Source organism: Ambystoma mexicanum, chromosome 1p (assembly GCF_040938575.1).
Source record: "Ambystoma mexicanum isolate Mex_15411 chromosome 1p, UKY_AmexF1_1, whole genome shotgun sequence".
In the NCBI taxonomy this organism is placed as follows: domain Eukaryota; kingdom Metazoa; phylum Chordata; class Amphibia; order Caudata; family Ambystomatidae; genus Ambystoma; species Ambystoma mexicanum.
The window spans coordinates 12,662,474-12,688,686 of NC_090921.1; the positions used below are offsets into that span (position 1 = coordinate 12,662,474).

General features: G+C 48.0%; 21 non-coding genes across 21 annotated transcripts; all 21 read left to right on the top strand.

Annotated features, from left to right (window-relative positions):
• The first annotated feature begins 1,033 nt into the window (after positions 1–1,033).
• Positions 1,034–1,115, top strand: TRNAL-UAG (transfer RNA leucine (anticodon UAG)). Its single transcript has one exon. It is a non-coding gene; the product is annotated as a tRNA-Leu (tRNA).
• Positions 1,116–2,259: 1,144 nt separating this feature from the next.
• TRNAL-UAG (transfer RNA leucine (anticodon UAG)) lies at positions 2,260–2,341 on the top strand. Its single transcript has one exon. It is a non-coding gene; the product is annotated as a tRNA-Leu (tRNA).
• Positions 2,342–3,485: 1,144 nt separating this feature from the next.
• Positions 3,486–3,567, top strand: TRNAL-UAG (transfer RNA leucine (anticodon UAG)). Its single transcript has one exon. It is a non-coding gene; the product is annotated as a tRNA-Leu (tRNA).
• Positions 3,568–4,711: 1,144 nt separating this feature from the next.
• On the top strand, positions 4,712–4,793 carry TRNAL-UAG (transfer RNA leucine (anticodon UAG)). The gene has a single exon. It is a non-coding gene; the product is annotated as a tRNA-Leu (tRNA).
• A 1,144-nt stretch (positions 4,794–5,937) lies between these two features.
• On the top strand, positions 5,938–6,019 carry TRNAL-UAG (transfer RNA leucine (anticodon UAG)). The gene has a single exon. It is a non-coding gene; the product is annotated as a tRNA-Leu (tRNA).
• Positions 6,020–7,163: 1,144 nt separating this feature from the next.
• TRNAL-UAG (transfer RNA leucine (anticodon UAG)) lies at positions 7,164–7,245 on the top strand. The gene has a single exon. It is a non-coding gene; the product is annotated as a tRNA-Leu (tRNA).
• A 1,144-nt stretch (positions 7,246–8,389) lies between these two features.
• Positions 8,390–8,471, top strand: TRNAL-UAG (transfer RNA leucine (anticodon UAG)). The gene has a single exon. It is a non-coding gene; the product is annotated as a tRNA-Leu (tRNA).
• A 1,144-nt stretch (positions 8,472–9,615) lies between these two features.
• Positions 9,616–9,697, top strand: TRNAL-UAG (transfer RNA leucine (anticodon UAG)). Its single transcript has one exon. It is a non-coding gene; the product is annotated as a tRNA-Leu (tRNA).
• A 1,144-nt stretch (positions 9,698–10,841) lies between these two features.
• On the top strand, positions 10,842–10,923 carry TRNAL-UAG (transfer RNA leucine (anticodon UAG)). The gene has a single exon. It is a non-coding gene; the product is annotated as a tRNA-Leu (tRNA).
• Positions 10,924–12,067: 1,144 nt separating this feature from the next.
• Positions 12,068–12,149, top strand: TRNAL-UAG (transfer RNA leucine (anticodon UAG)). The gene has a single exon. It is a non-coding gene; the product is annotated as a tRNA-Leu (tRNA).
• Positions 12,150–13,293: 1,144 nt separating this feature from the next.
• Positions 13,294–13,375, top strand: TRNAL-UAG (transfer RNA leucine (anticodon UAG)). Its single transcript has one exon. It is a non-coding gene; the product is annotated as a tRNA-Leu (tRNA).
• A 1,144-nt stretch (positions 13,376–14,519) lies between these two features.
• TRNAL-UAG (transfer RNA leucine (anticodon UAG)) lies at positions 14,520–14,601 on the top strand. The gene has a single exon. It is a non-coding gene; the product is annotated as a tRNA-Leu (tRNA).
• Positions 14,602–15,745: 1,144 nt separating this feature from the next.
• On the top strand, positions 15,746–15,827 carry TRNAL-UAG (transfer RNA leucine (anticodon UAG)). Its single transcript has one exon. It is a non-coding gene; the product is annotated as a tRNA-Leu (tRNA).
• Positions 15,828–16,971: 1,144 nt separating this feature from the next.
• On the top strand, positions 16,972–17,053 carry TRNAL-UAG (transfer RNA leucine (anticodon UAG)). Its single transcript has one exon. It is a non-coding gene; the product is annotated as a tRNA-Leu (tRNA).
• Positions 17,054–18,197: 1,144 nt separating this feature from the next.
• Positions 18,198–18,279, top strand: TRNAL-UAG (transfer RNA leucine (anticodon UAG)). The gene has a single exon. It is a non-coding gene; the product is annotated as a tRNA-Leu (tRNA).
• A 1,144-nt stretch (positions 18,280–19,423) lies between these two features.
• TRNAL-UAG (transfer RNA leucine (anticodon UAG)) lies at positions 19,424–19,505 on the top strand. Its single transcript has one exon. It is a non-coding gene; the product is annotated as a tRNA-Leu (tRNA).
• A 1,144-nt stretch (positions 19,506–20,649) lies between these two features.
• On the top strand, positions 20,650–20,731 carry TRNAL-UAG (transfer RNA leucine (anticodon UAG)). Its single transcript has one exon. It is a non-coding gene; the product is annotated as a tRNA-Leu (tRNA).
• Positions 20,732–21,875: 1,144 nt separating this feature from the next.
• On the top strand, positions 21,876–21,957 carry TRNAL-UAG (transfer RNA leucine (anticodon UAG)). Its single transcript has one exon. It is a non-coding gene; the product is annotated as a tRNA-Leu (tRNA).
• A 1,144-nt stretch (positions 21,958–23,101) lies between these two features.
• Positions 23,102–23,183, top strand: TRNAL-UAG (transfer RNA leucine (anticodon UAG)). Its single transcript has one exon. It is a non-coding gene; the product is annotated as a tRNA-Leu (tRNA).
• A 1,144-nt stretch (positions 23,184–24,327) lies between these two features.
• On the top strand, positions 24,328–24,409 carry TRNAL-UAG (transfer RNA leucine (anticodon UAG)). The gene has a single exon. It is a non-coding gene; the product is annotated as a tRNA-Leu (tRNA).
• A 1,144-nt stretch (positions 24,410–25,553) lies between these two features.
• TRNAL-UAG (transfer RNA leucine (anticodon UAG)) lies at positions 25,554–25,635 on the top strand. The gene has a single exon. It is a non-coding gene; the product is annotated as a tRNA-Leu (tRNA).
• The last annotated feature ends 578 nt before the right edge of the window (positions 25,636–26,213 follow it).

Sequence of the window (26,213 nt, forward strand, 5' to 3'; positions counted from 1 at the left end):
ACACATCTGACTCGTGTGCGTTTTCACCAAAAAAGGGTAAAGCATAAATCACTGTTCACTGAAAACGGACATGCGTTCACGATCCTGTCAATAAACACGTGCTTGGCAGGGCCACAAATCTGCCGACACGATGCCCTAATGAATGCACATCTCTTTGCCTTGGTAGTTGCTCCTTTTTGCAGCGCCTTTTCCTGCTGCATCACAAAAACTCAGTTCAAGACACTTGGCTCCATCCAGTGGAGCTCCTATGCCCAGCTTAGAAACCCCCAGGCACGAGATTGCAAGGTCCCTGGTAATTCTCCCACTCCTGGACACGTCGGAACCAAGTTTCGTATGCACTAGCAGCGAGAACAAAATCCCACATGTGAGGACAATAGGCGTCTTTCATTTAGGGCTAGTGTTAGGCTAAGAGTTTGCAGTAGCTCCTTGGGTCGAGTTAGGGGTCGAATGAGACAAAGCTAAGATTTGCGTTACGGCTGGGGTTGGTCCAGTAAGGATCCCACACACCATGGACCATCGGCGGAGGCCCCGGGTAGGCTTACACTGCGGGCTAATGGTGGACTTCTTTAAAAACGTGAGCACTAAATGGGGCGGGATGTTGACTGAAAGAATGCAGCTAGCTACAGAAATATGCAGAAATAAAGAAAAACACATCTCATTGCATGCCTTTAAAGAGCTTACTCTCCCTACCGGCAATGTTCCTGAACCTTCGCTTCCCAAACATTTTTAGAACCAAAAAAAACCTAGAAAAGATCTGACCTCCCTCACCGGGAATTGAACTCAAGACTGCTGGATGGAGGGGTGCTGACATTGACCACTAGGCTACCAGACTGCTGTTGAACAGAGCACTCCCGAAAGGTGACATTTCAATTTCAGGCTGACAAGTGTGCTTTATTGTTCAGTTCGGGCTTTGCACAGCCAGTGCTAGAATTCAATCCAAGTTCATGCTTTGCTTTGATTTTGAATTAATGGCCAAACCAGCCAATCCCTAAAAAAATACAGGTCTCAGAGGCTCTCGTTTCAGTACCAGCAGGGTAGCGTGGCCGAGCGGTCTAAGGCGCTGGATTTAGGCTCCAGTCTCTTTGGAGGCGTGGGTTCGAATCCCACCGCTGCCAATAGCTGTTTCTTTTTTATCTTCATGCCACGTGTACAGACAGGACAATTGGGAGCCAGGGAATGGCATGTGTTTATGAATTCTTGCTTTTCTGAACACCCAGACTGAAAGCACACATCTGACTCGTGTGCGTTTTCACCAAAAAAGGGTAAAGCATAAATCACTGTTCACTGAAAACGGACATGCGTTCACGATCCTGTCAATAAACACGTGCTTGGCAGGGCCACAAATCTGCCGACACGATGCCCTAATGAATGCACATCTCTTTGCCTTGGTAGTTGCTCCTTTTTGCAGCGCCTTTTCCTGCTGCATCACAAAAACTCAGTTCAAGACACTTGGCTCCATCCAGTGGAGCTCCTATGCCCAGCTTAGAAACCCCCAGGCACGAGATTGCAAGGTCCCTGGTAATTCTCCCACTCCTGGACACGTCGGAACCAAGTTTCGTATGCACTAGCAGCGAGAACAAAATCCCACATGTGAGGACAATAGGCGTCTTTCATTTAGGGCTAGTGTTAGGCTAAGAGTTTGCAGTAGCTCCTTGGGTCGAGTTAGGGGTCGAATGAGACAAAGCTAAGATTTGCGTTACGGCTGGGGTTGGTCCAGTAAGGATCCCACACACCATGGACCATCGGCGGAGGCCCCGGGTAGGCTTACACTGCGGGCTAATGGTGGACTTCTTTAAAAACGTGAGCACTAAATGGGGCGGGATGTTGACTGAAAGAATGCAGCTAGCTACAGAAATATGCAGAAATAAAGAAAAACACATCTCATTGCATGCCTTTAAAGAGCTTACTCTCCCTACCGGCAATGTTCCTGAACCTTCGCTTCCCAAACATTTTTAGAACCAAAAAAAACCTAGAAAAGATCTGACCTCCCTCACCGGGAATTGAACTCAAGACTGCTGGATGGAGGGGTGCTGACATTGACCACTAGGCTACCAGACTGCTGTTGAACAGAGCACTCCCGAAAGGTGACATTTCAATTTCAGGCTGACAAGTGTGCTTTATTGTTCAGTTCGGGCTTTGCACAGCCAGTGCTAGAATTCAATCCAAGTTCATGCTTTGCTTTGATTTTGAATTAATGGCCAAACCAGCCAATCCCTAAAAAAATACAGGTCTCAGAGGCTCTCGTTTCAGTACCAGCAGGGTAGCGTGGCCGAGCGGTCTAAGGTGCTGGATTTAGGCTCCAGTCTCTTTGGAGGCGTGGGTTCGAATCCCACCGCTGCCAATAGCTGTTTCTTTTTTATCTTCATGCCACGTGTACAGACAGGACAATTGGGAGCCAGGGAATGGCATGTGTTTATGAATTCTTGCTTTTCTGAACACCCAGACTGAAAGCACACATCTGACTCGTGTGCGTTTTCACCAAAAAAGGGTAAAGCATAAATCACTGTTCACTGAAAACGGACATGCGTTCACGATCCTGTCAATAAACACGTGCTTGGCAGGGCCACAAATCTGCCGACACGATGCCCTAATGAATGCACATCTCTTTGCCTTGGTAGTTGCTCCTTTTTGCAGAGCCTTTTCCTGCTGCATCACAAAAACTCAGTTCAAGACACTTGGCTCCATCCAGTGGAGCTCCTATGCCCAGCTTAGAAACCCCCAGGCACGAGATTGCAAGGTCCCTGGTAATTCTCCCACTCCTGGACACGTCGGAACCAAGTTTCGTATGCACTAGCAGCGAGAACAAAATCCCACATGTGAGGACAATAGGCGTCTTTCATTTAGGGCTAGTGTTAGGCTAAGAGTTTGCAGTAGCTCCTTGGGTCGAGTTAGGGGTCGAATGAGACAAAGCTAAGATTTGCGTTACGGCTGGGGTTGGTCCAGTAAGGATCCCACACACCATGGACCATCGGCGGAGGCCCCGGGTAGGCTTACACTGCGGGCTAATGGTGGACTTCTTTAAAAACGTGAGCACTAAATGGGGCGGGATGTTGACTGAAAGAATGCAGCTAGCTACAGAAATATGCAGAAATAAAGAAAAACACATCTCATTGCATGCCTTTAAAGAGCTTACTCTCCCTACCGGCAATGTTCCTGAACCTTCGCTTCCCAAACATTTTTAGAACCAAAAAAAACCTAGAAAAGATCTGACCTCCCTCACCGGGAATTGAACTCAGGACTGCTGGATGGAGGGGTGCTGACATTGACCACTAGGCTACCAGACTGCTGTCGAACAGAGCACTCCCGAAAGGTGACATTTCAATTTCAGGCTGACAAGTGTGCTTTATTGTTCAGTTCGGGCTTTGCACAGCCAGTGCTAGAATTCAATCCAAGTTCATGCTTTGCTTTGATTTTGAATTAATGGCCAAACCAGCCAATCCCTAAAAAAATACAGGTCTCAGAGGCTCTCGTTTCAGTACCAGCAGGGTAGCGTGGCCGAGCGGTCTAAGGCGCTGGATTTAGGCTCCAGTCTCTTTGGAGGCGTGGGTTCGAATCCCACCGCTGCCAATAGCTGTTTCTTTTTTATCTTCATGCCACGTGTACAGACAGGACAATTGGGAGCCAGGGAATGGCATGTGTTTATGAATTCTTGCTTTTCTGAACACCCAGACTGAAAGCACACATCTGACTCGTGTGCGTTTTCACCAAAAAAGGGTAAAGCATAAATCACTGTTCACTGAAAACGGACATGCGTTCACGATCCTGTCAATAAACACGTGCTTGGCAGGGCCACAAATCTGCCGACACGATGCCCTAATGAATGCACATCTCTTTGCCTTGGTAGTTGCTCCTTTTTGCAGCGCCTTTTCCTGCTGCATCACAAAAACTCAGTTCAAGACACTTGGCTCCATCCAGTGGAGCTCCTATGCCCAGCTTAGAAACCCCCAGGCACGAGATTGCAAGGTCCCTGGTAATTCTCCCACTCCTGGACACGTCGGAACCAAGTTTCGTATGCACTAGCAGCGAGAACAAAATCCCACATGTGAGGACAATAGGCGTCTTTCATTTAGGGCTAGTGTTAGGCTAAGAGTTTGCAGTAGCTCCTTGGGTCGAGTTAGGGGTCGAATGAGACAAAGCTAAGATTTGCGTTACGGCTGGGGTTGGTCCAGTAAGGATCCCACACACCATGGACCATCGGCGGAGGCCCCGGGTAGGCTTACACTGCGGGCTAATGGTGGACTTCTTTAAAAACGTGAGCACTAAATGGGGCGGGATGTTGACTGAAAGAATGCAGCTAGCTACAGAAATATGCAGAAATAAAGAAAAACACATCTCATTGCATGCCTTTAAAGAGCTTACTCTCCCTACCGGCAATGTTCCTGAACCTTCGCTTCCCAAACATTTTTAGAACCAAAAAAAACCTAGAAAAGATCTGACCTCCCTCACCGGGAATTGAACTCAAGACTGCTGGATGGAGGGGTGCTGACATTGACCACTAGGCTACCAGACTGCTGTTGAACAGAGCACTCCCGAAAGGTGACATTTCAATTTCAGGCTGACAAGTGTGCTTTATTGTTCAGTTCGGGCTTTGCACAGCCAGTGCTAGAATTCAATCCAAGTTCATGCTTTGCTTTGATTTTGAATTAATGGCCAAACCAGCCAATCCCTAAAAAAATACAGGTCTCAGAGGCTCTCGTTTCAGTACCAGCAGGGTAGCGTGGCCGAGCGGTCTAAGGCGCTGGATTTAGGCTCCAGTCTCTTTGGAGGCGTGGGTTCGAATCCCACCGCTGCCAATAGCTGTTTCTTTTTTATCTTCATGCCACGTGTACAGACAGGACAATTGGGAGCCAGGGAATGGCATGTGTTTATGAATTCTTGCTTTTCTGAACACCCAGACTGAAAGCACACATCTGACTCGTGTGCGTTTTCACCAAAAAAGGGTAAAGCATAAATCACTGTTCACTGAAAACGGACATGCGTTCACGATCCTGTCAATAAACACGTGCTTGGCAGGGCCACAAATCTGCCGACACGATGCCCTAATGAATGCACATCTCTTTGCCTTGGTAGTTGCTCCTTTTTGCAGAGCCTTTTCCTGCTGCATCACAAAAACTCAGTTCAAGACACTTGGCTCCATCCAGTGGAGCTCCTATGCCCAGCTTAGAAACCCTCAGGCACGAGATTGCAAGGTCCCTGGTAATTCTCCCACTCCTGGACACGTCGGAACCAAGTTTCGTATGCACTAGCAGCGAGAACAAAATCCCACATGTGAGGACAATAGGCGTCTTTCATTTAGGGCTAGTGTTAGGCTAAGAGTTTGCAGTAGCTCCTTGGGTCGAGTTAGGGGTCGAATGAGACAAAGCTAAGATTTGCGTTACGGCTGGGGTTGGTCCAGTAAGGATCCCACACACCATGGACCATCGGCGGAGGCCCCGGGTAGGCTTACACTGCGGGCTAATGGTGGACTTCTTTAAAAACGTGAGCACTAAATGGGGCGGGATGTTGACTGAAAGAATGCAGCTAGCTACAGAAATATGCAGAAATAAAGAAAAACACATCTCATTGCATGCCTTTAAAGAGCTTACTCTCCCTACCGGCAATGTTCCTGAACCTTCGCTTCCCAAACATTTTTAGAACCAAAAAAAACCTAGAAAAGATCTGACCTCCCTCACCGGGAATTGAACTCAGGACTGCTGGATGGAGGGGTGCTGACATTGACCACTAGGCTACCAGACTGCTGTCGAACAGAGCACTCCCGAAAGGTGACATTTCAATTTCAGGCTGACAAGTGTGCTTTATTGTTCAGTTCGGGCTTTGCACAGCCAGTGCTAGAATTCAATCCAAGTTCATGCTTTGCTTTGATTTTGAATTAATGGCCAAACCAGCCAATCCCTAAAAAAATACAGGTCTCAGAGGCTCTCGTTTCAGTACCAGCAGGGTAGCGTGGCCGAGCGGTCTAAGGCGCTGGATTTAGGCTCCAGTCTCTTTGGAGGCGTGGGTTCGAATCCCACCGCTGCCAATAGCTGTTTCTTTTTTATCTTCATGCCACGTGTACAGACAGGACAATTGGGAGCCAGGGAATGGCATGTGTTTATGAATTCTTGCTTTTCTGAACACCCAGACTGAAAGCACACATCTGACTCGTGTGCGTTTTCACCAAAAAAGGGTAAAGCATAAATCACTGTTCACTGAAAACGGACATGCGTTCACGATCCTGTCAATAAACACGTGCTTGGCAGGGCCACAAATCTGCCGACACGATGCCCTAATGAATGCACATCTCTTTGCCTTGGTAGTTGCTCCTTTTTGCAGCGCCTTTTCCTGCTGCATCACAAAAACTCAGTTCAAGACACTTGGCTCCATCCAGTGGAGCTCCTATGCCCAGCTTAGAAACCCCCAGGCACGAGATTGCAAGGTCCCTGGTAATTCTCCCACTCCTGGACACGTCGGAACCAAGTTTCGTATGCACTAGCAGCGAGAACAAAATCCCACATGTGAGGACAATAGGCGTCTTTCATTTAGGGCTAGTGTTAGGCTAAGAGTTTGCAGTAGCTCCTTGGGTCGAGTTAGGGGTCGAATGAGACAAAGCTAAGATTTGCGTTACGGCTGGGGTTGGTCCAGTAAGGATCCCACACACCATGGACCATCGGCGGAGGCCCCGGGTAGGCTTACACTGCGGGCTAATGGTGGACTTCTTTAAAAACGTGAGCACTAAATGGGGCGGGATGTTGACTGAAAGAATGCAGCTAGCTACAGAAATATGCAGAAATAAAGAAAAACACATCTCATTGCATGCCTTTAAAGAGCTTACTCTCCCTACCGGCAATGTTCCTGAACCTTCGCTTCCCAAACATTTTTAGAACCAAAAAAAACCTAGAAAAGATCTGACCTCCCTCACCGGGAATTGAACTCAAGACTGCTGGATGGAGGGGTGCTGACATTGACCACTAGGCTACCAGACTGCTGTTGAACAGAGCACTCCCGAAAGGTGACATTTCAATTTCAGGCTGACAAGTGTGCTTTATTGTTCAGTTCGGGCTTTGCACAGCCAGTGCTAGAATTCAATCCAAGTTCATGCTTTGCTTTGATTTTGAATTAATGGCCAAACCAGCCAATCCCTAAAAAAATACAGGTCTCAGAGGCTCTCGTTTCAGTACCAGCAGGGTAGCGTGGCCGAGCGGTCTAAGGCGCTGGATTTAGGCTCCAGTCTCTTTGGAGGCGTGGGTTCGAATCCCACCGCTGCCAATAGCTGTTTCTTTTTTATCTTCATGCCACGTGTACAGACAGGACAATTGGGAGCCAGGGAATGGCATGTGTTTATGAATTCTTGCTTTTCTGAACACCCAGACTGAAAGCACACATCTGACTCGTGTGCGTTTTCACCAAAAAAGGGTAAAGCATAAATCACTGTTCACTGAAAACGGACATGCGTTCACGATCCTGTCAATAAACACGTGCTTGGCAGGGCCACAAATCTGCCGACACGATGCCCTAATGAATGCACATCTCTTTGCCTTGGTAGTTGCTCCTTTTTGCAGCGCCTTTTCCTGCTGCATCACAAAAACTCAGTTCAAGACACTTGGCTCCATCCAGTGGAGCTCCTATGCCCAGCTTAGAAACCCCCAGGCACGAGATTGCAAGGTCCCTGGTAATTCTCCCACTCCTGGACACGTCGGAACCAAGTTTCGTATGCACTAGCAGCGAGAACAAAATCCCACATGTGAGGACAATAGGCGTCTTTCATTTAGGGCTAGTGTTAGGCTAAGAGTTTGCAGTAGCTCCTTGGGTCGAGTTAGGGGTCGAATGAGACAAAGCTAAGATTTGCGTTACGGCTGGGGTTGGTCCAGTAAGGATCCCACACACCATGGACCATCGGCGGAGGCCCCGGGTAGGCTTACACTGCGGGCTAATGGTGGACTTCTTTAAAAACGTGAGCACTAAATGGGGCGGGATGTTGACTGAAAGAATGCAGCTAGCTACAGAAATATGCAGAAATAAAGAAAAACACATCTCATTGCATGCCTTTAAAGAGCTTACTCTCCCTACCGGCAATGTTCCTGAACCTTCGCTTCCCAAACATTTTTAGAACCAAAAAAAACCTAGAAAAGATCTGACCTCCCTCACCGGGAATTGAACTCAAGACTGCTGGATGGAGGGGTGCTGACATTGACCACTAGGCTACCAGACTGCTGTTGAACAGAGCACTCCCGAAAGGTGACATTTCAATTTCAGGCTGACAAGTGTGCTTTATTGTTCAGTTCGGGCTTTGCACAGCCAGTGCTAGAATTCAATCCAAGTTCATGCTTTGCTTTGATTTTGAATTAATGGCCAAACCAGCCAATCCCTAAAAAAATACAGGTCTCAGAGGCTCTCGTTTCAGTACCAGCAGGGTAGCGTGGCCGAGCGGTCTAAGGCGCTGGATTTAGGCTCCAGTCTCTTTGGAGGCGTGGGTTCGAATCCCACCGCTGCCAATAGCTGTTTCTTTTTTATCTTCATGCCACGTGTACAGACAGGACAATTGGGAGCCAGGGAATGGCATGTGTTTATGAATTCTTGCTTTTCTGAACACCCAGACTGAAAGCACACATCTGACTCGTGTGCGTTTTCACCAAAAAAGGGTAAAGCATAAATCACTGTTCACTGAAAACGGACATGCGTTCACGATCCTGTCAATAAACACGTGCTTGGCAGGGCCACAAATCTGCCGACACGATGCCCTAATGAATGCACATCTCTTTGCCTTGGTAGTTGCTCCTTTTTGCAGCGCCTTTTCCTGCTGCATCACAAAAACTCAGTTCAAGACACTTGGCTCCATCCAGTGGAGCTCCTATGCCCAGCTTAGAAACCCCCAGGCACGAGATTGCAAGGTCCCTGGTAATTCTCCCACTCCTGGACACGTCGGAACCAAGTTTCGTATGCACTAGCAGCGAGAACAAAATCCCACATGTGAGGACAATAGGCGTCTTTCATTTAGGGCTAGTGTTAGGCTAAGAGTTTGCAGTAGCTCCTTGGGTCGAGTTAGGGGTCGAATGAGACAAAGCTAAGATTTGCGTTACGGCTGGGGTTGGTCCAGTAAGGATCCCACACACCATGGACCATCGGCGGAGGCCCCGGGTAGGCTTACACTGCGGGCTAATGGTGGACTTCTTTAAAAACGTGAGCACTAAATGGGGCGGGATGTTGACTGAAAGAATGCAGCTAGCTACAGAAATATGCAGAAATAAAGAAAAACACATCTCATTGCATGCCTTTAAAGAGCTTACTCTCCCTACCGGCAATGTTCCTGAACCTTCGCTTCCCAAACATTTTTAGAACCAAAAAAAACCTAGAAAAGATCTGACCTCCCTCACCGGGAATTGAACTCAAGACTGCTGGATGGAGGGGTGCTGACATTGACCACTAGGCTACCAGACTGCTGTTGAACAGAGCACTCCCGAAAGGTGACATTTCAATTTCAGGCTGACAAGTGTGCTTTATTGTTCAGTTCGGGCTTTGCACAGCCAGTGCTAGAATTCAATCCAAGTTCATGCTTTGCTTTGATTTTGAATTAATGGCCAAACCAGCCAATCCCTAAAAAAATACAGGTCTCAGAGGCTCTCGTTTCAGTACCAGCAGGGTAGCGTGGCCGAGCGGTCTAAGGCGCTGGATTTAGGCTCCAGTCTCTTTGGAGGCGTGGGTTCGAATCCCACCGCTGCCAATAGCTGTTTCTTTTTTATCTTCATGCCACGTGTACAGACAGGACAATTGGGAGCCAGGGAATGGCATGTGTTTATGAATTCTTGCTTTTCTGAACACCCAGACTGAAAGCACACATCTGACTCGTGTGCGTTTTCACCAAAAAAGGGTAAAGCATAAATCACTGTTCACTGAAAACGGACATGCGTTCACGATCCTGTCAATAAACACGTGCTTGGCAGGGCCACAAATCTGCCGACACGATGCCCTAATGAATGCACATCTCTTTGCCTTGGTAGTTGCTCCTTTTTGCAGCGCCTTTTCCTGCTGCATCACAAAAACTCAGTTCAAGACACTTGGCTCCATCCAGTGGAGCTCCTATGCCCAGCTTAGAAACCCCCAGGCACGAGATTGCAAGGTCCCTGGTAATTCTCCCACTCCTGGACACGTCGGAACCAAGTTTCGTATGCACTAGCAGCGAGAACAAAATCCCACATGTGAGGACAATAGGCGTCTTTCATTTAGGGCTAGTGTTAGGCTAAGAGTTTGCAGTAGCTCCTTGGGTCGAGTTAGGGGTCGAATGAGACAAAGCTAAGATTTGCGTTACGGCTGGGGTTGGTCCAGTAAGGATCCCACACACCATGGACCATCGGCGGAGGCCCCGGGTAGGCTTACACTGCGGGCTAATGGTGGACTTCTTTAAAAACGTGAGCACTAAATGGGGCGGGATGTTGACTGAAAGAATGCAGCTAGCTACAGAAATATGCAGAAATAAAGAAAAACACATCTCATTGCATGCCTTTAAAGAGCTTACTCTCCCTACCGGCAATGTTCCTGAACCTTCGCTTCCCAAACATTTTTAGAACCAAAAAAAACCTAGAAAAGATCTGACCTCCCTCACCGGGAATTGAACTCAGGACTGCTGGATGGAGGGGTGCTGACATTGACCACTAGGCTACCAGACTGCTGTTGAACAGAGCACTCCCGAAAGGTGACATTTCAATTTCAGGCTGACAAGTGTGCTTTATTGTTCAGTTCGGGCTTTGCACAGCCAGTGCTAGAATTCAATCCAAGTTCATGCTTTGCTTTGATTTTGAATTAATGGCCAAACCAGCCAATCCCTAAAAAAATACAGGTCTCAGAGGCTCTCGTTTCAGTACCAGCAGGGTAGCGTGGCCGAGCGGTCTAAGGCGCTGGATTTAGGCTCCAGTCTCTTTGGAGGCGTGGGTTCGAATCCCACCGCTGCCAATAGCTGTTTCTTTTTTATCTTCATGCCACGTGTACAGACAGGACAATTGGGAGCCAGGGAATGGCATGTGTTTATGAATTCTTGCTTTTCTGAACACCCAGACTGAAAGCACACATCTGACTCGTGTGCGTTTTCACCAAAAAAGGGTAAAGCATAAATCACTGTTCACTGAAAACGGACATGCGTTCACGATCCTGTCAATAAACACGTGCTTGGCAGGGCCACAAATCTGCCGACACGATGCCCTAATGAATGCACATCTCTTTGCCTTGGTAGTTGCTCCTTTTTGCAGCGCCTTTTCCTGCTGCATCACAAAAACTCAGTTCAAGACACTTGGCTCCATCCAGTGGAGCTCCTATGCCCAGCTTAGAAACCCCCAGGCACGAGATTGCAAGGTCCCTGGTAATTCTCCCACTCCTGGACACGTCGGAACCAAGTTTCGTATGCACTAGCAGCGAGAACAAAATCCCACATGTGAGGACAATAGGCGTCTTTCATTTAGGGCTAGTGTTAGGCTAAGAGTTTGCAGTAGCTCCTTGGGTCGAGTTAGGGGTCGAATGAGACAAAGCTAAGATTTGCGTTACGGCTGGGGTTGGTCCAGTAAGGATCCCACACACCATGGACCATCGGCGGAGGCCCCGGGTAGGCTTACACTGCGGGCTAATGGTGGACTTCTTTAAAAACGTGAGCACTAAATGGGGCGGGATGTTGACTGAAAGAATGCAGCTAGCTACAGAAATATGCAGAAATAAAGAAAAACACATCTCATTGCATGCCTTTAAAGAGCTTACTCTCCCTACCGGCAATGTTCCTGAACCTTCGCTTCCCAAACATTTTTAGAACCAAAAAAAACCTAGAAAAGATCTGACCTCCCTCACCGGGAATTGAACTCAAGACTGCTGGATGGAGGGGTGCTGACATTGACCACTAGGCTACCAGACTGCTGTTGAACAGAGCACTCCCGAAAGGTGACATTTCAATTTCAGGCTGACAAGTGTGCTTTATTGTTCAGTTCGGGCTTTGCAGAGCCAGTGCTAGAATTCAATCCAAGTTCATGCTTTGCTTTGATTTTGAATTAATGGCCAAACCAGCCAATCCCTAAAAAAATACAGGTCTCAGAGGCTCTCGTTTCAGTACCAGCAGGGTAGCGTGGCCGAGCGGTCTAAGGCGCTGGATTTAGGCTCCAGTCTCTTTGGAGGCGTGGGTTCGAATCCCACCGCTGCCAATAGCTGTTTCTTTTTTATCTTCATGCCACGTGTACAGACAGGACAATTGGGAGCCAGGGAATGGCATGTGTTTATGAATTCTTGCTTTTCTGAACACCCAGACTGAAAGCACACATCTGACTCGTGTGCGTTTTCACCAAAAAAGGGTAAAGCATAAATCACTGTTCACTGAAAACGGACATGCGTTCACGATCCTGTCAATAAACACGTGCTTGGCAGGGCCACAAATCTGCCGACACGATGCCCTAATGAATGCACATCTCTTTGCCTTGGTAGTTGCTCCTTTTTGCAGCGCCTTTTCCTGCTGCATCACAAAAACTCAGTTCAAGACACTTGGCTCCATCCAGTGGAGCTCCTATGCCCAGCTTAGAAACCCCCAGGCACGAGATTGCAAGGTCCCTGGTAATTCTCCCACTCCTGGACACGTCGGAACCAAGTTTCGTATGCACTAGCAGCGAGAACAAAATCCCACATGTGAGGACAATAGGCGTCTTTCATTTAGGGCTAGTGTTAGGCTAAGAGTTTGCAGTAGCTCCTTGGGTCGAGTTAGGGGTCGAATGAGACAAAGCTAAGATTTGCGTTACGGCTGGGGTTGGTCCAGTAAGGATCCCACACACCATGGACCATCGGCGGAGGCCCCGGGTAGGCTTACACTGCGGGCTAATGGTGGACTTCTTTAAAAACGTGAGCACTAAATGGGGCGGGATGTTGACTGAAAGAATGCAGCTAGCTACAGAAATATGCAGAAATAAAGAAAAACACATCTCATTGCATGCCTTTAAAGAGCTTACTCTCCCTACCGGCAATGTTCCTGAACCTTCGCTTCCCAAACATTTTTAGAACCAAAAAAAACCTAGAAAAGATCTGACCTCCCTCACCGGGAATTGAACTCAAGACTGCTGGATGGAGGGGTGCTGACATTGACCACTAGGCTACCAGACTGCTGTTGAACAGAGCACTCCCGAAAGGTGACATTTCAATTTCAGGCTGACAAGTGTGCTTTATTGTTCAGTTCGGGCTTTGCAGAGCCAGTGCTAGAATTCAATCCAAGTTCATGCTTTGCTTTGATTTTGAATTAATGGCCAAACCAGCCAATCCCTAAAAAAATACAGGTCTCAGAGGCTCTCGTTTCAGTACCAGCAGGGTAGCGTGGCCGAGCGGTCTAAGGCGCTGGATTTAGGCTCCAGTCTCTTTGGAGGCGTGGGTTCGAATCCCACCGCTGCCAATAGCTGTTTCTTTTTTATCTTCATGCCACGTGTACAGACAGGACAATTGGGAGCCAGGGAATGGCATGTGTTTATGAATTCTTGCTTTTCTGAACACCCAGACTGAAAGCACACATCTGACTCGTGTGCGTTTTCACCAAAAAAGGGTAAAGCATAAATCACTGTTCACTGAAAACGGACATGCGTTCACGATCCTGTCAATAAACACGTGCTTGGCAGGGCCACAAATCTGCCGACACGATGCCCTAATGAATGCACATCTCTTTGCCTTGGTAGTTGCTCCTTTTTGCAGCGCCTTTTCCTGCTGCATCACAAAAACTCAGTTCAAGACACTTGGCTCCATCCAGTGGAGCTCCTATGCCCAGCTTAGAAACCCCCAGGCACGAGATTGCAAGGTCCCTGGTAATTCTCCCACTCCTGGACACGTCGGAACCAAGTTTCGTATGCACTAGCAGCGAGAACAAAATCCCACATGTGAGGACAATAGGCGTCTTTCATTTAGGGCTAGTGTTAGGCTAAGAGTTTGCAGTAGCTCCTTGGGTCGAGTTAGGGGTCGAATGAGACAAAGCTAAGATTTGCGTTACGGCTGGGGTTGGTCCAGTAAGGATCCCACACACCATGGACCATCGGCGGAGGCCCCGGGTAGGCTTACACTGCGGGCTAATGGTGGACTTCTTTAAAAACGTGAGCACTAAATGGGGCGGGATGTTGACTGAAAGAATGCAGCTAGCTACAGAAATATGCAGAAATAAAGAAAAACACATCTCATTGCATGCCTTTAAAGAGCTTACTCTCCCTACCGGCAATGTTCCTGAACCTTCGCTTCCCAAACATTTTTAGAACCAAAAAAAACCTAGAAAAGATCTGACCTCCCTCACCGGGAATTGAACTCAAGACTGCTGGATGGAGGGGTGCTGACATTGACCACTAGGCTACCAGACTGCTGTTGAACAGAGCACTCCCGAAAGGTGACATTTCAATTTCAGGCTGACAAGTGTGCTTTATTGTTCAGTTCGGGCTTTGCACAGCCAGTGCTAGAATTCAATCCAAGTTCATGCTTTGCTTTGATTTTGAATTAATGGCCAAACCAGCCAATCCCTAAAAAAATACAGGTCTCAGAGGCTCTCGTTTCAGTACCAGCAGGGTAGCGTGGCCGAGCGGTCTAAGGCGCTGGATTTAGGCTCCAGTCTCTTTGGAGGCGTGGGTTCGAATCCCACCGCTGCCAATAGCTGTTTCTTTTTTATCTTCATGCCACGTGTACAGACAGGACAATTGGGAGCCAGGGAATGGCATGTGTTTATGAATTCTTGCTTTTCTGAACACCCAGACTGAAAGCACACATCTGACTCGTGTGCGTTTTCACCAAAAAAGGGTAAAGCATAAATCACTGTTCACTGAAAACGGACATGCGTTCACGATCCTGTCAATAAACACGTTCAGGGCAGGGCCACAAATCTGCCGACACGATGCCCTAATGAATGCACATCTCTTTGCCTTGGTAGTTGCTCCTTTTTGCAGAGCCTTTTCCTGCTGCATCACAAAAACTCAGTTCAAGACACTTGGCTCCATCCAGTGGAGCTCCTATGCCCAGCTTAGAAACCCCCAGGCACGAGATTGCAAGGTCCCTGGTAATTCTCCCACTCCTGGACACGTCGGAACCAAGTTTCGTATGCACTAGCAGCGAGAACAAAATCCCACATGTGAGGACAATAGGCGTCTTTCATTTAGGGCTAGTGTTAGGCTAAGAGTTTGCAGTAGCTCCTTGGGTCGAGTTAGGGGTCGAATGAGACAAAGCTAAGATTTGCGTTACGGCTGGGGTTGGTCCAGTAAGGATCCCACACACCATGGACCATCGGCGGAGGCCCCGGGTAGGCTTACACTGCGGGCTAATGGTGGACTTCTTTAAAAACGTGAGCACTAAATGGGGCGGGATGTTGACTGAAAGAATGCAGCTAGCTACAGAAATATGCAGAAATAAAGAAAAACACATCTCATTGCATGCCTTTAAAGAGCTTACTCTCCCTACCGGCAATGTTCCTGAACCTTCGCTTCCCAAACATTTTTAGAACCAAAAAAAACCTAGAAAAGATCTGACCTCCCTCACCGGGAATTGAACTCAAGACTGCTGGATGGAGGGGTGCTGACATTGACCACTAGGCTACCAGACTGCTGTTGAACAGAGCACTCCCGAAAGGTGACATTTCAATTTCAGGCTGACAAGTGTGCTTTATTGTTCAGTTCGGGCTTTGCACAGCCAGTGCTAGAATTCAATCCAAGTTCATGCTTTGCTTTGATTTTGAATTAATGGCCAAACCAGCCAATCCCTAAAAAAATACAGGTCTCAGAGGCTCTCGTTTCAGTACCAGCAGGGTAGCGTGGCCGAGCGGTCTAAGGCGCTGGATTTAGGCTCCAGTCTCTTTGGAGGCGTGGGTTCGAATCCCACCGCTGCCAATAGCTGTTTCTTTTTTATCTTCATGCCACGTGTACAGACAGGACAATTGGGAGCCAGGGAATGGCATGTGTTTATGAATTCTTGCTTTTCTGAACACCCAGACTGAAAGCACACATCTGACTCGTGTGCGTTTTCACCAAAAAAGGGTAAAGCATAAATCACTGTTCACTGAAAACGGACATGCGTTCACGATCCTGTCAATAAACACGTTCAGGGCAGGGCCACAAATCTGCCGACACGATGCCCTAATGAATGCACATCTCTTTGCCTTGGTAGTTGCTCCTTTTTGCAGAGCCTTTTCCTGCTGCATCACAAAAACTCAGTTCAAGACACTTGGCTCCATCCAGTGGAGCTCCTATGCCCAGCTTAGAAACCCCCAGGCACGAGATTGCAAGGTCCCTGGTAATTCTCCCACTCCTGGACACGTCGGAACCAAGTTTCGTATGCACTAGCAGCGAGAACAAAATCCCACATGTGAGGACAATAGGCGTCTTTCATTTAGGGCTAGTGTTAGGCTAAGAGTTTGCAGTAGCTCCTTGGGTCGAGTTAGGGGTCGAATGAGACAAAGCTAAGATTTGCGTTACGGCTGGGGTTGGTCCAGTAAGGATCCCACACACCATGGACCATCGGCGGAGGCCCCGGGTAGGCTTACACTGCGGGCTAATGGTGGACTTCTTTAAAAACGTGAGCACTAAATGGGGCGGGATGTTGACTGAAAGAATGCAGCTAGCTACAGAAATATGCAGAAATAAAGAAAAACACATCTCATTGCATGCCTTTAAAGAGCTTACTCTCCCTACCGGCAATGTTCCTGAACCTTCGCTTCCCAAACATTTTTAGAACCAAAAAAAACCTAGAAAAGATCTGACCTCCCTCACCGGGAATTGAACTCAAGACTGCTGGATGGAGGGGTGCTGACATTGACCACTAGGCTACCAGACTGCTGTTGAACAGAGCACTCCCGAAAGGTGACATTTCAATTTCAGGCTGACAAGTGTGCTTTATTGTTCAGTTCGGGCTTTGCACAGCCAGTGCTAGAATTCAATCCAAGTTCATGCTTTGCTTTGATTTTGAATTAATGGCCAAACCAGCCAATCCCTAAAAAAATACAGGTCTCAGAGGCTCTCGTTTCAGTACCAGCAGGGTAGCGTGGCCGAGCGGTCTAAGGCGCTGGATTTAGGCTCCAGTCTCTTTGGAGGCGTGGGTTCGAATCCCACCGCTGCCAATAGCTGTTTCTTTTTTATCTTCATGCCACGTGTACAGACAGGACAATTGGGAGCCAGGGAATGGCATGTGTTTATGAATTCTTGCTTTTCTGAACACCCAGACTGAAAGCACACATCTGACTCGTGTGCGTTTTCACCAAAAAAGGGTAAAGCATAAATCACTGTTCACTGAAAACGGACATGCGTTCACGATCCTGTCAATAAACACGTGCTTGGCAGGGCCACAAATCTGCCGACACGATGCCCTAATGAATGCACATCTCTTTGCCTTGGTAGTTGCTCCTTTTTGCAGCGCCTTTTCCTGCTGCATCACAAAAACTCAGTTCAAGACACTTGGCTCCATCCAGTGGAGCTCCTATGCCCAGCTTAGAAACCCCCAGGCACGAGATTGCAAGGTCCCTGGTAATTCTCCCACTCCTGGACACGTCGGAACCAAGTTTCGTATGCACTAGCAGCGAGAACAAAATCCCACATGTGAGGACAATAGGCGTCTTTCATTTAGGGCTAGTGTTAGGCTAAGAGTTTGCAGTAGCTCCTTGGGTCGAGTTAGGGGTCGAATGAGACAAAGCTAAGATTTGCGTTACGGCTGGGGTTGGTCCAGTAAGGATCCCACACACCATGGACCATCGGCGGAGGCCCCGGGTAGGCTTACACTGCGGGCTAATGGTGGACTTCTTTAAAAACGTGAGCACTAAATGGGGCGGGATGTTGACTGAAAGAATGCAGCTAGCTACAGAAATATGCAGAAATAAAGAAAAACACATCTCATTGCATGCCTTTAAAGAGCTTACTCTCCCTACCGGCAATGTTCCTGAACCTTCGCTTCCCAAACATTTTTAGAACCAAAAAAAACCTAGAAAAGATCTGACCTCCCTCACCGGGAATTGAACTCAAGACTGCTGGATGGAGGGGTGCTGACATTGACCACTAGGCTACCAGACTGCTGTTGAACAGAGCACTCCCGAAAGGTGACATTTCAATTTCAGGCTGACAAGTGTGCTTTATTGTTCAGTTCGGGCTTTGCACAGCCAGTGCTAGAATTCAATCCAAGTTCATGCTTTGCTTTGATTTTGAATTAATGGCCAAACCAGCCAATCCCTAAAAAAATACAGGTCTCAGAGGCTCTCGTTTCAGTACCAGCAGGGTAGCGTGGCCGAGCGGTCTAAGGCGCTGGATTTAGGCTCCAGTCTCTTTGGAGGCGTGGGTTCGAATCCCACCGCTGCCAATAGCTGTTTCTTTTTTATCTTCATGCCACGTGTACAGACAGGACAATTGGGAGCCAGGGAATGGCATGTGTTTATGAATTCTTGCTTTTCTGAACACCCAGACTGAAAGCACACATCTGACTCGTGTGCGTTTTCACCAAAAAAGGGTAAAGCATAAATCACTGTTCACTGAAAACGGACATGCGTTCACGATCCTGTCAATAAACACGTGCTTGGCAGGGCCACAAATCTGCCGACACGATGCCCTAATGAATGCACATCTCTTTGCCTTGGTAGTTGCTCCTTTTTGCAGCGCCTTTTCCTGCTGCATCACAAAAACTCAGTTCAAGACACTTGGCTCCATCCAGTGGAGCTCCTATGCCCAGCTTAGAAACCCCCAGGCACGAGATTGCAAGGTCCCTGGTAATTCTCCCACTCCTGGACACGTCGGAACCAAGTTTCGTATGCACTAGCAGCGAGAACAAAATCCCACATGTGAGGACAATAGGCGTCTTTCATTTAGGGCTAGTGTTAGGCTAAGAGTTTGCAGTAGCTCCTTGGGTCGAGTTAGGGGTCGAATGAGACAAAGCTAAGATTTGCGTTACGGCTGGGGTTGGTCCAGTAAGGATCCCACACACCATGGACCATCGGCGGAGGCCCCGGGTAGGCTTACACTGCGGGCTAATGGTGGACTTCTTTAAAAACGTGAGCACTAAATGGGGCGGGATGTTGACTGAAAGAATGCAGCTAGCTACAGAAATATGCAGAAATAAAGAAAAACACATCTCATTGCATGCCTTTAAAGAGCTTACTCTCCCTACCGGCAATGTTCCTGAACCTTCGCTTCCCAAACATTTTTAGAACCAAAAAAATCCTAGAAAAGATCTGACCTCCCTCACCGGGAATTGAACTCAGGACTGCTGGATGGAGGGGTGCTGACATTGACCACTAGGCTACCAGACTGCTGTCGAACAGAGCACTCCCGAAAGGTGACATTTCAATTTCAGGCTGACAAGTGTGCTTTATTGTTCAGTTCGGGCTTTGCACAGCCAGTGCTAGAATTCAATCCAAGTTCATGCTTTGCTTTGATTTTGAATTAATGGCCAAACCAGCCAATCCCTAAAAAAATACAGGTCTCAGAGGCTCTCGTTTCAGTACCAGCAGGGTAGCGTGGCCGAGCGGTCTAAGGCGCTGGATTTAGGCTCCAGTCTCTTTGGAGGCGTGGGTTCGAATCCCACCGCTGCCAATAGCTGTTTCTTTTTTATCTTCATGCCACGTGTACAGACAGGACAATTGGGAGCCAGGGAATGGCATGTGTTTATGAATTCTTGCTTTTCTGAACACCCAGACTGAAAGCACACATCTGACTCGTGTGCGTTTTCACCAAAAAAGGGTAAAGCATAAATCACTGTTCACTGAAAACGGACATGCGTTCACGATCCTGTCAATAAACACGTGCTTGGCAGGGCCACAAATCTGCCGACACGATGCCCTAATGAATGCACATCTCTTTGCCTTGGTAGTTGCTCCTTTTTGCAGCGCCTTTTCCTGCTGCATCACAAAAACTCAGTTCAAGACACTTGGCTCCATCCAGTGGAGCTCCTATGCCCAGCTTAGAAACCCCCAGGCACGAGATTGCAAGGTCCCTGGTAATTCTCCCACTCCTGGACACGTCGGAACCAAGTTTCGTATGCACTAGCAGCGAGAACAAAATCCCACATGTGAGGACAATAGGCGTCTTTCATTTAGGGCTAGTGTTAGGCTAAGAGTTTGCAGTAGCTCCTTGGGTCGAGTTAGGGGTCGAATGAGACAAAGCTAAGATTTGCGTTACGGCTGGGGTTGGTCCAGTAAGGATCCCACACACCATGGACCATCGGCGGAGGCCCCGGGTAGGCTTACACTGCGGGCTAATGGTGGACTTCTTTAAAAACGTGAGCACTAAATGGGGCGGGATGTTGACTGAAAGAATGCAGCTAGCTACAGAAATATGCAGAAATAAAGAAAAACACATCTCATTGCATGCCTTTAAAGAGCTTACTCTCCCTACCGGCAATGTTCCTGAACCTTCGCTTCCCAAACATTTTTAGAACCAAAAAAATCCTAGAAAAGATCTGACCTCCCTCACCGGGAATTGAACTCAGGACTGCTGGATGGAGGGGTGCTGACATTGACCACTAGGCTACCAGACTGCTGTCGAACAGAGCACTCCCGAAAGGTGACATTTCAATTTCAGGCTGACAAGTGTGCTTTATTGTTCAGTTCGGGCTTTGCACAGCCAGTGCTAGAATTCAATCCAAGTTCATGCTTTGCTTTGATTTTGAATTAATGGCCAAACCAGCCAATCCCTAAAAAAATACAGGTCTCAGAGGCTCTCGTTTCAGTACCAGCAGGGTAGCGTGGCCGAGCGGTCTAAGGCGCTGGATTTAGGCTCCAGTCTCTTTGGAGGCGTGGGTTCGAATCCCACCGCTGCCAATAGCTGTTTCTTTTTTATCTTCATGCCACGTGTACAGACAGGACAATTGGGAGCCAGGGAATGGCATGTGTTTATGAATTCTTGCTTTTCTGAACACCCAGACTGAAAGCACACATCTGACTCGTGTGCGTTTTCACCAAAAAAGGGTAAAGCATAAATCACTGTTCACTGAAAACGGACATGCGTTCACGATCCTGTCAATAAACACGTTCAGGGCAGGGCCACAAATCTGCCGACACGATGCCCTAATGAATGCACATCTCTTTGCCTTGGTAGTTGCTCCTTTTTGCAGAGCCTTTTCCTGCTGCATCACAAAAACTCAGTTCAAGACACTTGGCTCCATCCAGTGGAGCTCCTATGCCCAGCTTAGAAACCCCCAGGCACGAGATTGCAAGGTCCCTGGTAATTCTCCCACTCCTGGACACGTCGGAACCAAGTTTCGTATGCACTAGCAGCGAGAACAAAATCCCACATGTGAGGACAATAGGCGTCTTTCATTTAGGGCTAGTGTTAGGCTAAGAGTTTGCAGTAGCTCCTTGGGTCGAGTTAGGGGTCGAATGAGACAAAGCTAAGATTTGCGTTACGGCTGGGGTTGGTCCAGTAAGGATCCCACACACCATGGACCATCGGCGGAGGCCCCGGGTAGGCTTACACTGCGGGCTAATGGTGGACTTCTTTAAAAACGTGAGCACTAAATGGGGCGGGATGTTGACTGAAAGAATGCAGCTAGCTACAGAAATATGCAGAAATAAAGAAAAACACATCTCATTGCATGCCTTTAAAGAGCTTACTCTCCCTACCGGCAATGTTCCTGAACCTTCGCTTCCCAAACATTTTTAGAACCAAAAAAAACCTAGAAAAGATCTGACCTCCCTCACCGGGAATTGAACTCAAGACTGCTGGATGGAGGGGTGCTGACATTGACCACTAGGCTACCAGACTGCTGTTGAACAGAGCACTCCCGAAAGGTGACATTTCAATTTCAGGCTGACAAGTGTGCTTTATTGTTCAGTTCGGGCTTTGCACAGCCAGTGCTAGAATTCAATCCAAGTTCATGCTTTGCTTTGATTTTGAATTAATGGCCAAACCAGCCAATCCCTAAAAAAATACAGGTCTCAGAGGCTCTCGTTTCAGTACCAGCAGGGTAGCGTGGCCGAGCGGTCTAAGGCGCTGGATTTAGGCTCCAGTCTCTTTGGAGGCGTGGGTTCGAATCCCACCGCTGCCAATAGCTGTTTCTTTTTTATCTTCATGCCACGTGTACAGACAGGACAATTGGGAGCCAGGGAATGGCATGTGTTTATGAATTCTTGCTTTTCTGAACACCCAGACTGAAAGCACACATCTGACTCGTGTGCGTTTTCACCAAAAAAGGGTAAAGCATAAATCACTGTTCACTGAAAACGGACATGCGTTCACGATCCTGTCAATAAACACGTGCTTGGCAGGGCCACAAATCTGCCGACACGATGCCCTAATGAATGCACATCTCTTTGCCTTGGTAGTTGCTCCTTTTTGCAGCGCCTTTTCCTGCTGCATCACAAAAACTCAGTTCAAGACACTTGGCTCCATCCAGTGGAGCTCCTATGCCCAGCTTAGAAACCCCCAGGCACGAGATTGCAAGGTCCCTGGTAATTCTCCCACTCCTGGACACGTCGGAACCAAGTTTCGTATGCACTAGCAGCGAGAACAAAATCCCACATGTGAGGACAATAGGCGTCTTTCATTTAGGGCTAGTGTTAGGCTAAGAGTTTGCAGTAGCTCCTTGGGTCGAGTTAGGGGTCGAATGAGACAAAGCTAAGATTTGCGTTACGGCTGGGGTTGGTCCAGTAAGGATCCCACACACCATGGACCATCGGCGGAGGCCCCGGGTAGGCTTACACTGCGGGCTAATGGTGGACTTCTTTAAAAACGTGAGCACTAAATGGGGCGGGATGTTGACTGAAAGAATGCAGCTAGCTACAGAAATATGCAGAAATAAAGAAAAACACATCTCATTGCATGCCTTTAAAGAGCTTACTCTCCCTACCGGCAATGTTCCTGAACCTTCGCTTCCCAAACATTTTTAGAACCAAAAAAAACCTAGAAAAGATCTGACCTCCCTCACCGGGAATTGAACTCAAGACTGCTGGATGGAGGGGTGCTGACATTGACCACTAGGCTACCAGACTGCTGTTGAACAGAGCACTCCCGAAAGGTGACATTTCAATTTCAGGCTGACAAGTGTGCTTTATTGTTCAGTTCGGGCTTTGCACAGCCAGTGCTAGAATTCAATCCAAGTTCATGCTTTGCTTTGATTTTGAATTAATGGCCAAACCAGCCAATCCCTAAAAAAATACAGGTCTCAGAGGCTCTCGTTTCAGTACCAGCAGGGTAGCGTGGCCGAGCGGTCTAAGGCGCTGGATTTAGGCTCCAGTCTCTTTGGAGGCGTGGGTTCGAATCCCACCGCTGCCAATAGCTGTTTCTTTTTTATCTTCATGCCACGTGTACAGACAGGACAATTGGGAGCCAGGGAATGGCATGTGTTTATGAATTCTTGCTTTTCTGAACACCCAGACTGAAAGCACACATCTGACTCGTGTGCGTTTTCACCAAAAAAGGGTAAAGCATAAATCACTGTTCACTGAAAACGGACATGCGTTCACGATCCTGTCAATAAACACGTGCTTGGCAGGGCCACAAATCTGCCGACACGATGCCCTAATGAATGCACATCTCTTTGCCTTGGTAGTTGCTCCTTTTTGCAGCGCCTTTTCCTGCTGCATCACAAAAACTCAGTTCAAGACACTTGGCTCCATCCAGTGGAGCTCCTATGCCCAGCTTAGAAACCCCCAGGCACGAGATTGCAAGGTCCCTGGTAATTCTCCCACTCCTGGACACGTCGGAACCAAGTTTCGTATGCACTAGCAGCGAGAACAAAATCCCACATGTGAGGACAATAGGCGTCTTTCATTTAGGGCTAGTGTTAGGCTAAGAGTTTGCAGTAGCTCCTTGGGTCGAGTTAGGGGTCGAATGAGACAAAGCTAAGATTTGCGTTACGGCTGGGGTTGGTCCAGTAAGGATCCCACACACCATGGACCATCGGCGGAGGCCCCGGGTAGGCTTACACTGCGGGCTAATGGTGGACTTCTTTAAAAACGTGAGCACTAAATGGGGCGGGATGTTGACTGAAAGAATGCAGCTAGCTACAGAAATATGCAGAAATAAAGAAAAACACATCTCATTGCATGCCTTTAAAGAGCTTACTCTCCCTACCGGCAATGTTCCTGAACCTTCGCTTCCCAAACATTTTTAGAACCAAAAAAAACCTAGAAAAGATCTGACCTCCCTCACCGGGAATTGAACTCAAGACTGCTGGATGGAGGGGTGCTGACATTGACCACTAGGCTACCAGACTGCTGTTGAACAGAGCACTCCCGAAAGGTGACATTTCAATTTCAGGCTGACAAGTGTGCTTTATTGTTCAGTTCGGGCTTTGCACAGCCAGTGCTAGAATTCAATCCAAGTTCATGCTTTGCTTTGATTTTGAATTAATGGCCAAACCAGCCAATCCCTAAAAAAATACAGGTCTCAGAGGCTCTCGTTTCAGTACCAGCAGGGTAGCGTGGCCGAGCGGTCTAAGGCGCTGGATTTAGGCTCCAGTCTCTTTGGAGGCGTGGGTTCGAATCCCACCGCTGCCAATAGCTGTTTCTTTTTTATCTTCATGCCACGTGTACAGACAGGACAATTGGGAGCCAGGGAATGGCATGTGTTTATGAATTCTTGCTTTTCTGAACACCCAGACTGAAAGCACACATCTGACTCGTGTGCGTTTTCACCAAAAAAGGGTAAAGCATAAATCACTGTTCACTGAAAACGGACATGCGTTCACGATCCTGTCAATAAACACGTGCTTGGCAGGGCCACAAATCTGCCGACACGATGCCCTAATGAATGCACATCTCTTTGCCTTGGTAGTTGCTCCTTTTTGCAGCGCCTTTTCCTGCTGCATCACAAAAACTCAGTTCAAGACACTTGGCTCCATCCAGTGGAGCTCCTATGCCCAGCTTAGAAACCCCCAGGCACGAGATTGCAAGGTCCCTGGTAATTCTCCCACTCCTGGACACGTCGGAACCAAGTTTCGTATGCACTAGCAGCGAGAACAAAATCCCACATGTGAGGACAATAGGCGTCTTTCATTTAGGGCTAGTGTTAGGCTAAGAGTTTGCAGTAGCTCCTTGGGTCGAGTTAGGGGTCGAATGAGACAAAGCTAAGATTTGCGTTACGGCTGGGGTTGGTCCAGTAAGGATCCCACACACCATGGACCATCGGCGGAGGCCCCGGGTAGGCTTACACTGCGGGCTAATGGTGGACTTCTTTAAAAACGTGAGCACTAAATGGGGCGGGATGTTGACTGAAAGAATGCAGCTAGCTACAGAAATATGCAGAAATAAAGAAAAACACATCTCATTGCATGCCTTTAAAGAGCTTACTCTCCCTACCGGCAATGTTCCTGAACCTTCGCTTCCCAAACATTTTTAGAACCAAAAAAAACCTAGAAAAGATCTGACCTCCCTCACCGGGAATTGAACTCAAGACTGCTGGATGGAGGGGTGCTGACATTGACCACTAGGCTACCAGACTGCTGTTGAACAGAGCACTCCCGAAAGGTGACATTTCAATTTCAGGCTGACAAGTGTGCTTTATTGTTCAGTTCGGGCTTTGCACAGCCAGTGCTAGAATTCAATCCAAGTTCATGCTTTGCTTTGATTTTGAATTAATGGCCAAACCAGCCAATCCCTAAAAAAATACAGGTCTCAGAGGCTCTCGTTTCAGTACCAGCAGGGTAGCGTGGCCGAGCGGTCTAAGGCGCTGGATTTAGGCTCCAGTCTCTTTGGAGGCGTGGGTTCGAATCCCACCGCTGCCAATAGCTGTTTCTTTTTTATCTTCATGCCACGTGTACAGACAGGACAATTGGGAGCCAGGGAATGGCATGTGTTTATGAATTCTTGCTTTTCTGAACACCCAGACTGAAAGCACACATCTGACTCGTGTGCGTTTTCACCAAAAAAGGGTAAAGCATAAATCACTGTTCACTGAAAACGGACATGCGTTCACGATCCTGTCAATAAACACGTGCTTGGCAGGGCCACAAATCTGCCGACACGATGCCCTAATGAATGCACATCTCTTTGCCTTGGTAGTTGCTCCTTTTTGCAGCGCCTTTTCCTGCTGCATCACAAAAACTCAGTTCAAGACACTTGGCTCCATCCAGTGGAGCTCCTATGCCCAGCTTAGAAACCCCCAGGCACGAGATTGCAAGGTCCCTGGTAATTCTCCCACTCCTGGACACGTCGGAACCAAGTTTCGTATGCACTAGCAGCGAGAACAAAATCCCACATGTGAGGACAATAGGCGTCTTTCATTTAGGGCTAGTGTTAGGCTAAGAGTTTGCAGTAGCTCCTTGGGTCGAGTTAGGGGTCGAATGAGACAAAGCTAAGATTT